Source organism: Heterocephalus glaber, unplaced genomic scaffold (assembly GCF_053883595.1).
Source record: "Heterocephalus glaber isolate CG9 unplaced genomic scaffold, H.glaber_assembly_v1.0 deba00001586, whole genome shotgun sequence".
Classification (NCBI taxonomy): Eukaryota; Metazoa; Chordata; class Mammalia; order Rodentia; family Bathyergidae; genus Heterocephalus; species Heterocephalus glaber.
Genome location: NW_028258364.1, coordinates 12943547 through 12958997, shown reverse-complemented (window position 1 = coordinate 12958997; position 15451 = coordinate 12943547). Strand labels below are relative to the sequence as shown.

At 33.0% G+C, this 15451-nt stretch overlaps 1 pseudogene; it reads right to left on the bottom strand.

The window, feature by feature from the left end:
* Positions 1-5005: 5005 nt before the first annotated feature.
* Positions 5006-12384, bottom strand: LOC147823415 (nucleolar GTP-binding protein 2 pseudogene; annotated as a pseudogene).
* Between the last annotated feature and the right edge of the window lie 3067 nt (positions 12385-15451).

The following is a 15451-nucleotide window of genomic DNA, read 5'->3' as shown; positions in this document are numbered from 1 at the left end:
TGTCCATTCATTTTGGTTGCCTGTTTTTAATTGAGTCTTTATTTGGATAGGTCTATTTTTATTCTTGTTCTTTATATATTCTAGATGTTAGTCCTATGTCTGAAGAACAGCTGGTAAACTTTTCCTTCCCACTCTGTAGGTTATCTCTTCACTCTGTTGGTTGTTTTATTTTCGGTGCAGAAGCTTTTCAATTTCATATAATCCCATGTGTTAATTCTTTTTTTTTTCAGTTTTTATATTTTATTAGTACATGTTTGGACTGCATTCTTAGTGGGGAGTTGGGGAGTTTAATCCTCTTCCCCTCTTCTCCCTCCCCATTCCCTCCATATCTTCATCCCCTTTCCTTTAAGAAAGTGTATATCTTTACTTCCAAATATCTACCCTTTGTTTTTCTCTTGACTTATATTTTGGATTTCTTTTATAAAACAAACCATGTAGTATTTAACCTTGTATATCTGACTCACTTCACTTAACCATATGGTTTCAAGATGCATCATTTTTCCTATATATGACTCAAGTTTTTCATTCTTTATGGCAAGTAGTAATCTATCATGTATAAATATCAAGTTTTCTTTATTCATTCATCTGTTGATGGACATGTAAGCCACTTCCAAGATTGAGCTATTACAAATTGTGCTATCGATTCTTGATGTTATTTCATATTTAGTTGAGTTCTGTTTAGAAAGTCCTTGCCTATGTGTATATCTTCAAGAGTTTTTACCTATTTTATCATCCAGTAGATTGTTTCTGTTTTAATATTTAGACTTTTAATCCATTTTTATTTTGATTTAGTATATGATGAAAAGTATGGATCTAGAGTCTATCTTCTGCATTTGTATAGCCAAGTTTCCCAACATTGTTAAAGACTCTTTCCTCCAATGCATATTTTTGGCACCTTTGTGAAATACTAGATAGCTTAATGTGCCGTGGTCATTTCCGCATCTTATATCATGCTCCATTGATCCATACCTCTTTATTTTTTTTTCTTCCAGCAGCATGGTGTTTTTATCTGTAGCTTTGTAATATAACTTGAAATCTTGATTTGTGATTCTTCCTGCTTTGCATTCATTATTCAGGATTGCTTTTGCTGTTCTGAAATTCTCATTGTTCAACATAAATGTTAACATAATCGCAAATTCTGTGAAGAATGCTATTGATAATTTGATTGGGATTGAATTAAATCTATCTTTAAGAATTGGATGCATGGCCATTTTCACAATATTGAACAAGGGATACCTTTCCATTTTCTGATGTCCTCTTTGATGTTCTTTTTCAGAGTACTGTAGTTTTTGTTTTAAAGGTCTTTCACTTCCTTTGTTGGGTTAATTCCTAAGTATTTAATATTTTTATGTTATTATGATTGGTATTGTTTTCCCAGTTTTGTTCTCATTCACTTCACTATGGCTGAACAGGAATACTGAAGATTTTTGTGTATTGATCTTATATCCTGTTGAATTTGATTATTAATTCTAGGAGACATTTGGTGGAATTTTTGGGTCTTTTGTGTAAAATACTATGCATTTTCATTTCAAGTAATTCTATATTTGATATATAAAATTTTTCTTAAATATCTTGCACCCTTTCTTTAAATTTTAGTATAAGAAGAAAGAAATATTCTAAAGTAGAGAAAGAGAGAGAAATTGTTGGGTGAGAGGACAGAGAAAGAAGAGGAGGAGAAAAGGGAGAGAAGAAAGAAAGAAGGAAGGGAAAAAAGGAAGGAATCAAAAGATGAAAATGCAATCGTACTTCTGATTTCTTTGCTGGATACTTTACATAATTATTTTTAAAAAGGGGGTTTTTTCACTATCTTTCCCTATTTAGAACTACCTTCTTCTACATTTTAATTATCTGATATTTGGCCTTTATTGTGTTCTATGCTATGCACTTTAGTATTTGAAAGTTTAGCATTCCAATTTTCAAAAAGCATTTTCATTTGTTCCAATCACTTTGTATACCTGTGCTCATAAAATTTTAAAAATTCAGTTGTTGTACTATTAAAATAACAAGAACACATAATTTTTTTTAGAAAGCACTCCGAATATCTGTGATGTTTGTTTATCTCCTTGGAAATTAATGAAGGATTTCTTTCTTCCAAAAACATTGGTTATGCAACTCAGAGCCTAAGAAAATTATCAGTATCTTATCTAAATTAAAATCTAAATTAAATTTTTTTTCTGTTATGATCCAACATCTTCTGGGTGAGTATGCAATTATTATTGTGAATTTATTGTTCCTCTACAGACTGTGGAGGAACATTAAAAAGGCTGAAGGAACTGTTGAGAACAAAATCGTTAAACAGCATTTTCAAAGAAAAAAATTAAGCTTGTTTGTGAACAATGCAAGGTAACAACAAGAATGAGAAACTACAGAGGAAGCACATCATGATTTGAAAAGAAGAATAGTACTTTTAAACAAGCAAAAAAAAATCCTTAAGTCTATCTATATGTAAACTCTGGGGGAAATATAATTTAATATATTATCTTACTGGTGATTAGCCACATATTTAATAGTTAAAATAAAAGTTGAGTTGTGAATTACTCTGTGTTCCAACATTGATATAAATGCATAATAATACATGAATAAAGTGAGATGATGTGTGTTTTTGTGTTTGGAATTATCCTTTCATATTCTCAGAGTTATATACTGAAGTAATCTTACATCATTGATGCCAGATTGCTTATGAAATGCATACAACTAAAAGCAGACTATCACTGTGCAACTCATAACTGTAACATGATCAAAACCATACTGTCCTTGAAATGAACAAATTAAATCACGTTTTTCACTGCCAGTTAGCATTTTTTGCCATCTTGACTCCTTTGAATATCAATTTTAAATATTTTGTGTGACATAGACTGTTTAAATTTTCTAATCTAATTCCTAAGGACTAGAACTTATTCCTTTTAGTGATTATTCTATATGTAGAAGCCAGCCAACATGACACTTTTTACCTGAGAAAGTTCACCATCCTCAACACAGTAGAAAGTCTATGATAAAGTAATTATGAGTTCTGTTAAAGTTATATTGATTCTCTCATTATAATTTATAAATTGATTAGCTAATAACTTTAGTACTTTTCTCCCATGACCAGGATACAACCATGTGTATGTATATGTGTATGGGCAAGAAAATTCCTGAGGTTCCATCTGTTTGTTTAAGCATTACCATGAAAGGTGTTATTAAGATCAAAACAAAACAATCATAAATAAATGTGTTTATTTGTGTACTTTTAACAATATTTGGGATCATAAAGATAATTAATGCATGTTTTAATATTTTTTTCAAAAACATCAGGTCATGATAAAGAATGGATTACTTTACTATTATATATAAATTTCAATACTTAATAACAAATGATGTTATAGTTTGCTTAACTCTACAAATGTAATCACATCATTACATAGTTTTCAATTTTTATTTAAAACATGATCTTGCAAGGCTATCATATTCATTTTAAAACAATCATAAATGTAATTTAACATCTTTAGCTATTGCTATTGAAAGAATATTAAACCACGTAAGTCACTTGAAATTTGGAGTACTGTTGTAGACACTGTACAGTTTGAAATTGCATTCTGTGATGCGACTTGTTCGAAATGAATGGCTACATTTTCAGCAGCTGTACCAGTGTTGAGAAAAGCTAATGATAAAATGACTTCTTGGCAAGCTACTTCTCCTATTAAGTGGAGACTGCAATGTGCTTGACATCTGTAATTTAAGTAATTTGTAAGGAAACACATTACTTAGCCAGCTGTAGATTCCACCATTTCATGATTAAGACTACAATTCGTTAATCAATTTATAGACATAAGTTCACTATTGTTTAAAAATAATAATAAAACACACTATAATCAATAAGAATAATTAAAACAAGAATCTAGTACAGTCATGTTTGCTTCCTAGTAGTTTGGTGAAATTACTGAAGCATAGAGCCAAACAGCTAATACCATGTTTAGCTTTGTTTATTGAAATAACGAAAATATGTTAATGGCAAAGTGCAAAATACATAATAGAAATTAATGTACTGTGAAATAATTTTTTGTGAAAATTGAAATGAGTACAGTAAAAACTGAGCTTCTAAATGAACATTACATAACATACACTTAACAGCTATTAAATCATTTATATTGAATTGTATGTACAAATTAAACACTGTTAAAATGACAGCAAGCAGGCATGGTTGTGCATCCATGTAATCTCAGCACTCTGGGAGGCTGAAGCAGGAGGATGATGAGCACGAGGCCAGCCTGGGAAAGTTAGTGAGGGATTGTCTCAAAATAAAAAGACCTGGGGTACAGCTCAATGAAAAAGCCCTGGGCTCAATCCATAGTACCAAAAACATTTTTTTCTTTTAAAAAATAAATCAATATGCAAGACAGACTAAGTTTCATTGGAATTAATTTTAAACACTATTCAACAATCATTCAATGTAATTACAGAAAACAGGAATTACAAACATCTGGACACTGAATTTATGCTTGTCTGAGTTCATATTTAAATATTATTTAAACTCTCCACTATATATTGAATTCTCACACCTAATTATTTTACTAAAGTTCCACTTGAATAAACAGAATCTCACATATACACAAATTATACATTTACTATTTAAATATTATTTAATAATTAAATATTATCTAATATAAAATTAAATACTATTTAATGTAAATTATATATTAATAGTAAATTTTATATGTAGAGAAATTTAGACAATCATTATGTCTATATAAAATGATTTTGGAAAAAGAATTTCAGAACTTTAACACATTTCGATATTGTGTAATTTATAAGTGAGTTTATTGTTTTAAGAAATAAAATAACATAAATATATGTCACTATTTAAAAATGTGAACTTACTAATAGGTAAATCTTAAATTAATAAAAAATACAAATATATCAGTATTAATAACATTCCAAAATCATGCTTTTATATATTAAAATTTTGCACCATTTATTTTTGTTAATTGCACATTTTGGTATAATTTAATAAACAACTCTTTAGGTGTTAATGCTTATGTCTGAATTTTTTTTTGTTTTTGTCACTGTCCTTCACAGTAACGGACACCAACTGTTCTGGATTGCTGTTCCTTGCTGCTTGCCTTTGTTCCTTACATGTAAGCGGCCTTTGAGTTTTACTTGACTGTTCCTCTTCCCTCTGTGCCTTCCACTTCCTTCCCTTTTTAGTAGGTGCTGTTTCATTTACTTCTTCTTCTTTAAGTGTTTCTTTTTGTTCTTCAGATTTTGCAAAAACCTTTTCACTTAACACTTTGTATATCCTGACTGCTGAAAACTTTTTAGCCTTGGCTTTATTTAAAAACTTCTGGTATTTTACAATCTTCTCATCCAGGGCTTTTATCACTGCTTTGGTGTCTTTTCCTGCTTGCTGCTCCTGGAACTGCTGATGAGCCTCTTCCTTGGCATCTGGTTGCTCCTGCTTCTGCTCCTCCTCCTTCTCAGCAGCAGAAAAGCTCTCCAGCTCTTCCTCATTGTCTGACACCTCCACAGGATCCAGGTCATCCCCAGAAAACTGGGGCACAACATTGATTTTGCCGAAGTTCTGTTGAACCCATGCAAGGATCTGCTGCATTTCAGAGTTAGCATCACAGGGATGGTCCTCTTTTTCTTTTTCAGTGACAGATTCAGAACCTTCACCTATGTTCTCTGCAGTCTCCTCCTCCAAGTTGTTCTGGGTTGTTTCAGTAGCATTGGTTGGTTTGACAAGGAAAGGGGCCCGGCCCCATTGCCAGTCATTAAGAACCATCTTGCCCACAGTCTCGAAGTCAGGCTCTCCACCCTTTAATAATTTCCCAGCGTGGTAAAGCAAGCTTCTCAAGAAAGTCCTCAGCACACTTTCACCTATGGCCTCTGCACTGGCTGCCTCAATCTGCAGAGCTCCAGACACCTGTGCGAATGGCTGATGGTGGGCTTCAGGTAGATGAGACCCGGGGATGATGTAAAAAGCAGTATTCTTTACCCTCCTGCAAAGATGAAATAATGGCAAGTTGTCAGTGTGGGTATGGAGTTTTCAGATACCTTCTTGTGAATGAGAAACCTGCCTCCATGAGGACTTTAGATGTCTGACACTCCTGTGACACATTGAGTAATAGGTCTTGAGCTCAGCTGGCCCCAGCAACCGTAAGGAAGCTCCCTGACTCCATCCCAGGCTCCTAGGGCAGAGAACCTCAGCTGGTCCCAGCACCAGAAGGAAGCTCCCCTGCTGCCATCCCAAGCTCCTAGGACACAGAAGGTGCCCCGCACAGGCGCCAGAAGCACCCCCTCCGTGTGGAAATGAGGAAACACATAAACAAGCCTCAAAAACAGAGTTCCAGATCACCTACAGCAACCCCAAAGGGAAACAAGATGGAACACTCTGATACTCAACCACCTGGACTCTCTGAACTGGCAACAAAAGAGGATCTGGGAAAAATGAAATCAGAAATAATTACTCAAATAACAGCAAAGATTTTGCTCATGGTGCAAGACATGATTAATAAATCTAGAGAGGACACAGATAAAAAAATAGAGGATCTGAGGAACATGATGGAATCCCAACATAGGAAACAAATGGAATCCATAAAACAGATACAAACAGATTTCCAAGAGATTAAAAACTCCATAGAAAGTCTGAACAGCAGAATGAACCAATGTGAGGATACAATTTCACATATAGAAGATAAGATTGCAATTAGTGAGGAGGAAAAGAAAAATTGCTTTAAAATTGTAAGGGAACATGAGAAATCAATCCAGCAGCTGCTAGATGATGCAAAGAAGAATAACATAAGACTGATTAGAGTCAATGAAGAAAGAAGAGAGAGTGCAGATGACATAAAAAAACTCTTCACAGAAGTGATGGCAGAAAACTTCCCAAGGAGGGGAAAAGAACTTGACATACAGATAAGTGAGGCATATAGGACTCCAGCTAGCCTTAATAAAAAAAAAAGCCTCTACACATAGGCATATAATAGTTAGGATTCCAGAAATCCAACAGAAGAATAAAATTCTACAAGCAGTGAGAGCAAAGAAACAAATCACATACAAAGGAAAGCCCATCAGAATCACAGCAGACTTCTCAATGCAAACCCTCAAGGCAAGAAGAGATTGGAGTGATGTATTTCAAGCCCTAAAGGAAAACAGCCTCCAACCCAGATTGATGTACCCTGCAAAACTATCTTTCAAAATTGATGGAGAAATAAGATACTTTCATGATAAAGAGCACCTCAGGAACTTCATGAATATCTAACCGGCACTCCAAAAAGTTTTAGACAATACCCTAGGAAAAGACAAGGAGGATCACAACCCCAGGAAACCCAGCAGAATGAATCCATTGGGCATGACAAATTAAACACAAAGGGGGAGAATCTAACAAAAAGAAAAAGTCATGACAAGGCTTTTAAAACTTTTAACTTCATCTCCCTAATGAGGGTATAATTAAATCTTATTATTATACTGATTAATATTTTCCTGATTCTACATTTGCACACCATTCCTTGTGCTATACTGGCTATTTATCATCTTCTTATGTCTACATTTTAATTGGGTTGTCTATTAATGAGCTGCAAGAGTTCTTTATATATTCTGGTCATAGGTTATATGCATTGTAAATATGGTCAGTTTAAGGACTACTTTTCATTTTAATGTCATTTAAAGTTCTAAATTTTGATGGAATCTCATTTATCAATTTTTTTCTTTTATACATCATGTTTTTTGTATCCTAGGTGGTTCTTGCCTGCCCTGAATTCATAAATACTTTCCATTATAATTTCCTCTTAAAGTTTTATACTTTTAGGCTTTCTTATTTAGGTTCATAGATCCCTTCAAGTTATTTTCATGTATGGATAAAAGGGGTTGAGATTAATTTTTTATATATGGATACCAGGTGTTCTAGTGCCATTTGCTGCAAATATTTTCTCTTCCTCGGCTCTTGAATTGAGTTTATATTCTATAAAATGCTAATATTAAATAATCTTTCAAAACTCAGTGGACCATATATGTGTGGTTCTATTACTAGATTCTCTGTTTTATTCAAATGATCTATATGTCTTTCCTTACACCAACACTGCCTTGATTACTGTAGCTTTAGAAGAATTCTTAAAATTAGGTACTAAACATCTTCCAACAGTGTTTTTAACTTTCCTAGGTCCTTTGTACTCCTACATAACTTTTAAATTTCAGTATCCAATTCTTCATTTATAGCAAGTATACACAGACCTGAATTTTTATATATACCTTGTGTTTTCTAATCCTGGTAAATTCAAATACAAGTTCTAGGGGCTCTTAGAGATTTCTTAGTATTTTCTCTGTAGATGATCATTTCATCTATATATAAAGATTTTGCTTTTGCCATGCCAATCCTATTCTAGTTGTGTCATTTTATTGCCAGACTATTTTGGTGGGGACTAGGTTTCAAAGTTTAATGTACAGATAAAAAGTACACATATCTGCCCTTGTTCCCCACCTTAAGGAGAAAGCATTGTATCTTCTCTATTTATATAAGACATTCTCGCTGGAAGTATGGAGTACATGTCTTTAATCTGTTGAGAAGGTTCTGTTCCACTTCTAGTCTCCTGATAGCTTTTACCATGCACAGCTGTGGAATTTAGTCCAATACTTTTTCTCCAACTAGTGATAGGATCATATGGCTTTTTCCTTTCCTCTGTTAAAATGATAACTTTTGGGGGTGGATCTTCCAATGCTGAACCAACACTGCCATCTCTATAACAAAACCACTTTCTACATCCTGCCAGATCTGACTTCCAATAGATTTTTTTGTTAAATAAATTTCTATCTATGTTCATACTTTTTTCTTCTATTATCTTTATCCAGTTTTAGGATTAGCACAATGTTGAGTTCCTAAAATGAGGGGAGAAGTGTTCCTTCTTTTTTCTGCTTTGTTTAATATAATTTATCAGCTAAAATGTATATGAGCCTGCTGTTGTCATATAGGTAGGTTTTCAAGTGAGGAACATACTTTCTTTAATAGGTGCTATTGAAATTTTATATTTCGTCCAGAGTTAGTTTCATTATTTTGTCTTCTGAGTTACTTCTTAGAAGTTATCAAATTTATTTCAAAACAGATTTTTGAAATATGCTTTCTATATCCTTTTAAATTCTGTAAAATCTGTGGTAATGTCTCCTAGATCTTAATATTGTAATTTTAAAAATGTATAACTGATATTGGGTAACAGGAAGAAAAGGTCTAAAAGAGCAGGGGAATTGGGAGGGGTAGGGGAAGGGAAAAAAGGGAAAGGAAAAAATATGAGAAGAGGAAAAAAATGGAAACAAGGTCTTTGCAAATAGGGAAGGGTGGAGGGGGTGAAGGGAGGACAAGGGAAGGGGTAAAAAAAAAGAACCAAGATACTCATGTAATGGTACAAGATCCCAATGATGAATGTAACTGTATTTTATACTGAAAATGTACCACTAAACTTAATGGGGAACAAAAAGTAATAAAAAATAAAAATTTTAAGAAAAGAAAGTCCTCAGCATTCTCTCACGAATCAATCTTGCACAACTTACTGATACATTCTGTTTTTGCTCGTTCTACAACAACACCAATGTGGTCTCGGGAGACTTAAGTTTTTCAACTTGAACAACTCCTTTCAGCACAATGTCTGTCTCTGAGTCCTCAGGGGTAAACCACACCTGGACAGTCAATGAACAATATCTGAAGCATCAAGGTAATACACTGCCAGGCCTTTGTTTCACCTGCAATGGGGGCCATGTCGCAGACTTTCTTAGAATGCAATGTGTTGATCATGGAGCTCTTGCCAACATTTGGATAGGAAATGAAGCCGACTCTGATCTGTTTCTTGTCAGTGTGAGACTTTCCAAACTGCCGCAGAAGCTGAATGAATGCTCTTTTGCCAAAGGGATTAGAAAGACTTGCATGGAAAGCAAGTGTTGGATACTCCTGAGAGAGAACAGCAACTCATCGTTTTGTTGCCCAGGTTGGAACAAGGTCTCATTTGTTGAGTACAGAAATGGGATGCTTACAGGGTTTTTCCTTTTTCAAGTAAGCCTCAGTTTGGGGGAATGTGTACCCATTGGATCTCTAGCATCAAGAATTTGGACTACAACATCTGATGAATCTATCACCTTGTAGAGCTCACCCTATATGTTTTTGACTGTCCTTTCTTATATATCTCTGATCTAATCTAAACTTATTTTTATAATTTAGCAATATAACATTACAATTTCACATGAACTCAATAAAAGTAAACATTATTAAATATTAATATTCATGAACATTTCATAATATGAAGAATTAAAACTGGAGTTAAGATATTCTATATTACCTATAAATCATGTATCTGTTATTTTTTACTGCTGTTCATTGCCTTTATACAAAGGTTGTACATTAAGGCAATAATAATTCCAGATGTAGGCACTGCAGCATGGTGAAAGCAAGGATGAGCCCTAGTTGGACCTTTCCTGAGAACAGCACATGTTCTCCCTTCTCCTTCATCCACACCTAGTCCTTAATGATGAGGTTGAGAGGTTTGGCAGTAAAGAGAAAAGTTCAGATTAGAGAAGGGAATAAGACCTTATGTGTTTTCTTGAATAAATACCAAAACTTTCCTGAGAACTGATGCTACAGAATGCTCCCTTTCCCTCCTGCTAGTTGCATCCTCTTGCAGGAACTCTGGATACTTTGACAGACCAATGGGGTAGGAAAGCAGGGAAAGGAGGCAGAGGGGATATATTCCTGCACATTCAATATCTTTGTGTTACTTATATCTATACCAGCATTACTTTGCCATGGTTTGTCAGGCCCCTGCACCTCTCAGGAAGCCAATTTGGATTCTTATTTCTTCTAAGGAGATTCTTACTAGGTTGGTGTAAAGGTGTCAGTCTCATCAGTGTCCTGCCTATTAGGAGAACCAGCGTCTTGATTACAATAACCTGTTTATGTGAGTGCATCAACACACAGGATTTCAGGGCAGAGACAGCTCACTTGAATCCCCAGAAACTACAAATGGACAGAAATTACAAAAAGAACTTAATAAATATCCACTGTTTAAATTGATGAATAAATGAATTCCATTTGACTTTCAAGAGTAAAGCAAATAGATCAAGGAACTCTACTAAGAAGCTCATTGCAACAAAAAACAACATAGAATATAAAAACCTGTGTTAAGTACTTAACTCAGGGTGGAAACATTGAAAGTTTTTAAAAAATACTCGTAATGAAATGGCTTCTTAGCTTATTGTTTCTAAGAGTTATACCACTATGGGAGTTTTCACCATAACATCAAGCAGGTTAGTCTAATTAAACAATAAAAACTTTCAGTTGACAGGAATTTGTAGTTCATTTCCATAGTCAATTCATTGTTATTTTATTTATATTAAATACTGTTCTATTATTTTTACAAGTATTTTTCCAAAACTAAGTAGACCAAAAAAAAGGAAGGAAGGAAGAAAGAAAGAAAGAAAGAAAGAAAGAAAGAAAAAAGAAAGAAAGAAAGAAAGAAAGAAAGAAAAAGGAAAAGAAAAGAAAAGAAAAATATGAGATATAACATTCAATTAGCTTGGTCAAGCTTGTGTAAATTTTCTTGTATGGTCCCATAACTGGAAATTTCACTTATTGAAAGTAGCAGTAAGAAGCTAATGTGTGTTTGCCAGTGGGTTGCTTTCTGCATAACACTCATCTCATGCATACTTTACACCTCCGGAGGGTACAGAAAATCTCAGCATGCAAGATGAATAGCCCCTTCGGTTTAGCATTCAGTTACAGAAAGGTAAAGGGAATAAAAAGATCTTGTAACAATAAGAAAAGAAAAACTTATTCATCAGAATAAATGCTTTTAGGCATGACCAGTGACCTATATTTCAGTTAGAATGGAAACAAATAAGACTATCTTTATAATAGAACACACCAAACCCATATAAAAGATAAGATTTTATAAATCATACTTCTATTGTTATAAAATTATATGTAACAATTTTTATTATAGCAAAATAGTTTTAATTATGCTTTAAAATAAAAATTAGTGAGCTTACACACATTCCATGTTCAGATATTTGTTAGTCCAAAAGGTAAAAAGGTACACATACTCACGAGAGTTCATTTATACTAATTCTGAAGTCTCTGTGACAGAATCCCTGAAATTGTTTTTAGTATATTTTGACTTGTTTATATTTACTTTTTTCAGGGAAGGTATACTTTACGCAAATACTATGATGTGCTTAGAAAGTAACCTATACTAAAAAGACAACATAAGCATATATTGCGAACCAACTGTGTAAATTCTGTAAATAAAATATATATTGATATTTCATTCCCATTATTGGTGTTAGCTATTTCCTCTTCTACTTACCTGGTACACATGAAAATTTAGGATTTACTGTAAATTCAACAAAAATAGTTCTTACCAATTTTGACATCTTTTATCAAATGAATTTTCTTTTTCATAATTGATGCAGCATATAAAAATGTAATTGCCTTTTTTTAATGGTTTGATACACAAATGCGACTCAGCTCTGTTAAGAATTTTAAGATAAAAGAAATGACAATCCTTCCTGAGAAATAAAAACTAAAATCCAAAAACATACAGATATAATATAATATATATCATATTCAGCATATATATGAAACTATATATGCTAAATTTATGATTGAAAGTTTTAAAAGTACTTGAAATTTGAAGTATATTATCTTTAAATTGCTCTCAAGAAATCATTGCACAGTGAACAGAAAGGCTATAATTATTTTTATTGTATTTGTGTATGATTCTACATAACATAAATATGACAGATTAGAGAATAGATAGAGAAACAAAACTTTAAAATTACCTTGACTATCTTAAGTTTTGATAGCTTCTATTGCTTTAATATGTCAACCTTTGATTCTTTCAAGGCATTTTTTCACCTTTGTTATTCTCTGAACAGAAGGAACAAAACATAACATTCAAACTTTTAAACTTGCATCCTCTTCACTTCCTTTTGCCTCTTTTCTGTACCCTTATGGTACTTGTTTTTCTAAAAATAAAATAAAAACCATCTGTTAAGTAAATGCTGAGCACTTATATTATTTCAATAACTATTGTATTTCCTTGATATTCAACATTTAAGAATGTAGGCAAATGCATATAACTTACAGGCTAAAAAGGACACTAAAAATTAATACTAAAGGTAAGAAATTATCATGCAGATATTAGTGCCAAATGCAACACAAGATTTGTACCAAATTTGTATCAAATTTGTAACAAAACAGGCTGCAATTTGAAGTGAAGACTGCCAATAGGTTTATGAAGATGTGGTTTTTGAGTAAACATTTCAAAGGATGTTGATAAATTTGGGGTGAATATTGCAGAGGAGAAAGCTATCTGAACAAAGGTTGAAAGCAAGGATATGGTAGAGACTTTAAGCATGTCAAGTCTAGATTTTTTTAGAGTAGAAGGAATTATCATGTTGGGGAAAATAAGCAGAGGAATTGCAGCATCAGCTAGTACATGACCTACTGAGCTGTTATAGTCTTTGGATTTTAGTCTGGATGAAACAAGGACTCTTGGAATGTTTTGAGCAGAAAAGTTATAGAATTCTGATTTTATATTAAAATGATTATTCAGAGTGTTATATTGGAGCAATGATATAGTAAGAGAGCCAGGAATAAGGCAGTTTTGGGCTATTACATGTATTATTTATGGTCATCTCGGTCATGGGGTTACAACACATTATAAAGAAGTGGTCATAGTCTTTAATTATTTTGATGAGAGAATAAACAGGGTTTTTGTTTTGATCTGGTTTTATAGATGAAGGAAAAGAAAAATCAAGACTATTTTTTCTGAACAGCAAGCAGGATAGAGTTTTAACAACATAGAGAGGAAAACATTGATATCATATATTTAGGAGGGGATGTGATAAGGTCACCATTATATATATATATATTAGTTTTGTTATGTCAGGATGGAATATTAGAAGTTGAAATTAAATGTGCAAAATTCTAGAATAATGCCAGGCAATGCTAGAAAAATGGTAATATGCTATATAGATTTGCTTGGCAATTAGATGAGATGTAACATGGTTTCTAATTCATTTCTCTTATGTTCTTCTCTATCTATTCTTGACACCTCTGTGCCTATTCCTTTACATAGTTTGTAGACCACTAATATTACTCTTACTTCTACATTTAAATATCGGTATTTATTCCTATTCTAAACCAACAGGAAGTATTTCCACAGCTCGATACATTGTTCTTCTAAGACCTTTCTCATTCCCTGAGGTTTAAGTAAATATCCCTCCAATGTTCTCTCCCATTTTCTATACTGCTCAGTATTGGTTTGTCCTGACACTTCACGTTTTACCACCAGCTAATTATTGACCCTTGTTTTTCCATTAAGTTTATTGATACATTTTAGATCCAAAATACAGCTACATTCATCATTGGCATCTTGTAACTTTACACGATGCATCTTGGTTCTTATTTTTTCCTCTTCTCCTGCCCTCCTTTCACCCCCTCCACCCTTTTCTATTTGCAAAGACTTTGTTTCCATTTTTTCCTTTTCTCATATTATTTATTTTCCCTTCTTTCCTTTCCCCTACCACTCCCAATTCCCCTACTCCTTTAGACCTTTTCTTCCTATTACATAATATCAGTTATACATTTTTAAATTACAATATCAAAATTCAGAGAACATTACCACAGATTTTACAGAATTTTAAAGGATATGGAAAGTATACTACAGAAATCTTTTTTGAAATCAATTTGACAACTTCTAAGAAGTACCTTGGAAGACAAATTAATGAAACTGACACTGGAGAAAATATAAAATTTGAATAGCACCTATTGAAGAAAGTATATTCCTAGTTTGAAAACCTACCCATATGACAACAACAGGCTCATATACATTTTAACTAATGAATTATATCAAACATTTAAAGCAGAAAAAAGAAGGAATATTTCTCCCTCATTTTAAGAAATCAACATTGTGCTAATACTAAAACTGGATAAAGATAATAGAAGAAAAAAGATGACAATAGATAAAAATTAGTTTAACAAAACAAACTATTAGAAGTCAGATCTGGCAGTATGTAAGAAGTGGTTTTATTATAGGGATGAAGTGTTGGTTCAGCATTGGAAGATCTACCCCCATAAGTCATCATTTTAACAGAGGAAAGGAAAAAACCCTAGAATCCTGTCAGTAGTTGCAGAAAAAGTACTGGACTAAATTCTTCAGCTATTCATGATAAAAGCTATCAAGGGACTAGAAGTAGAACAGAACCTTTTCAACGGATAAGACATATACTCCACACTTCAGCAAAAACACCTTATATGAATGGAGAAGATACAATGCTTTCTCCCTAAAATGGGGAACAAGGGCAAATATGCATACTCTTCATCTGTCCATTAAACTTTGAAACATAGGCCCAAATGAAAATAGTCTGGCAATAAAAAGAAACAATTAGCATAGAATTGGAAAGGTAGAAGTAAAATCTTTATATGTAGATGAAA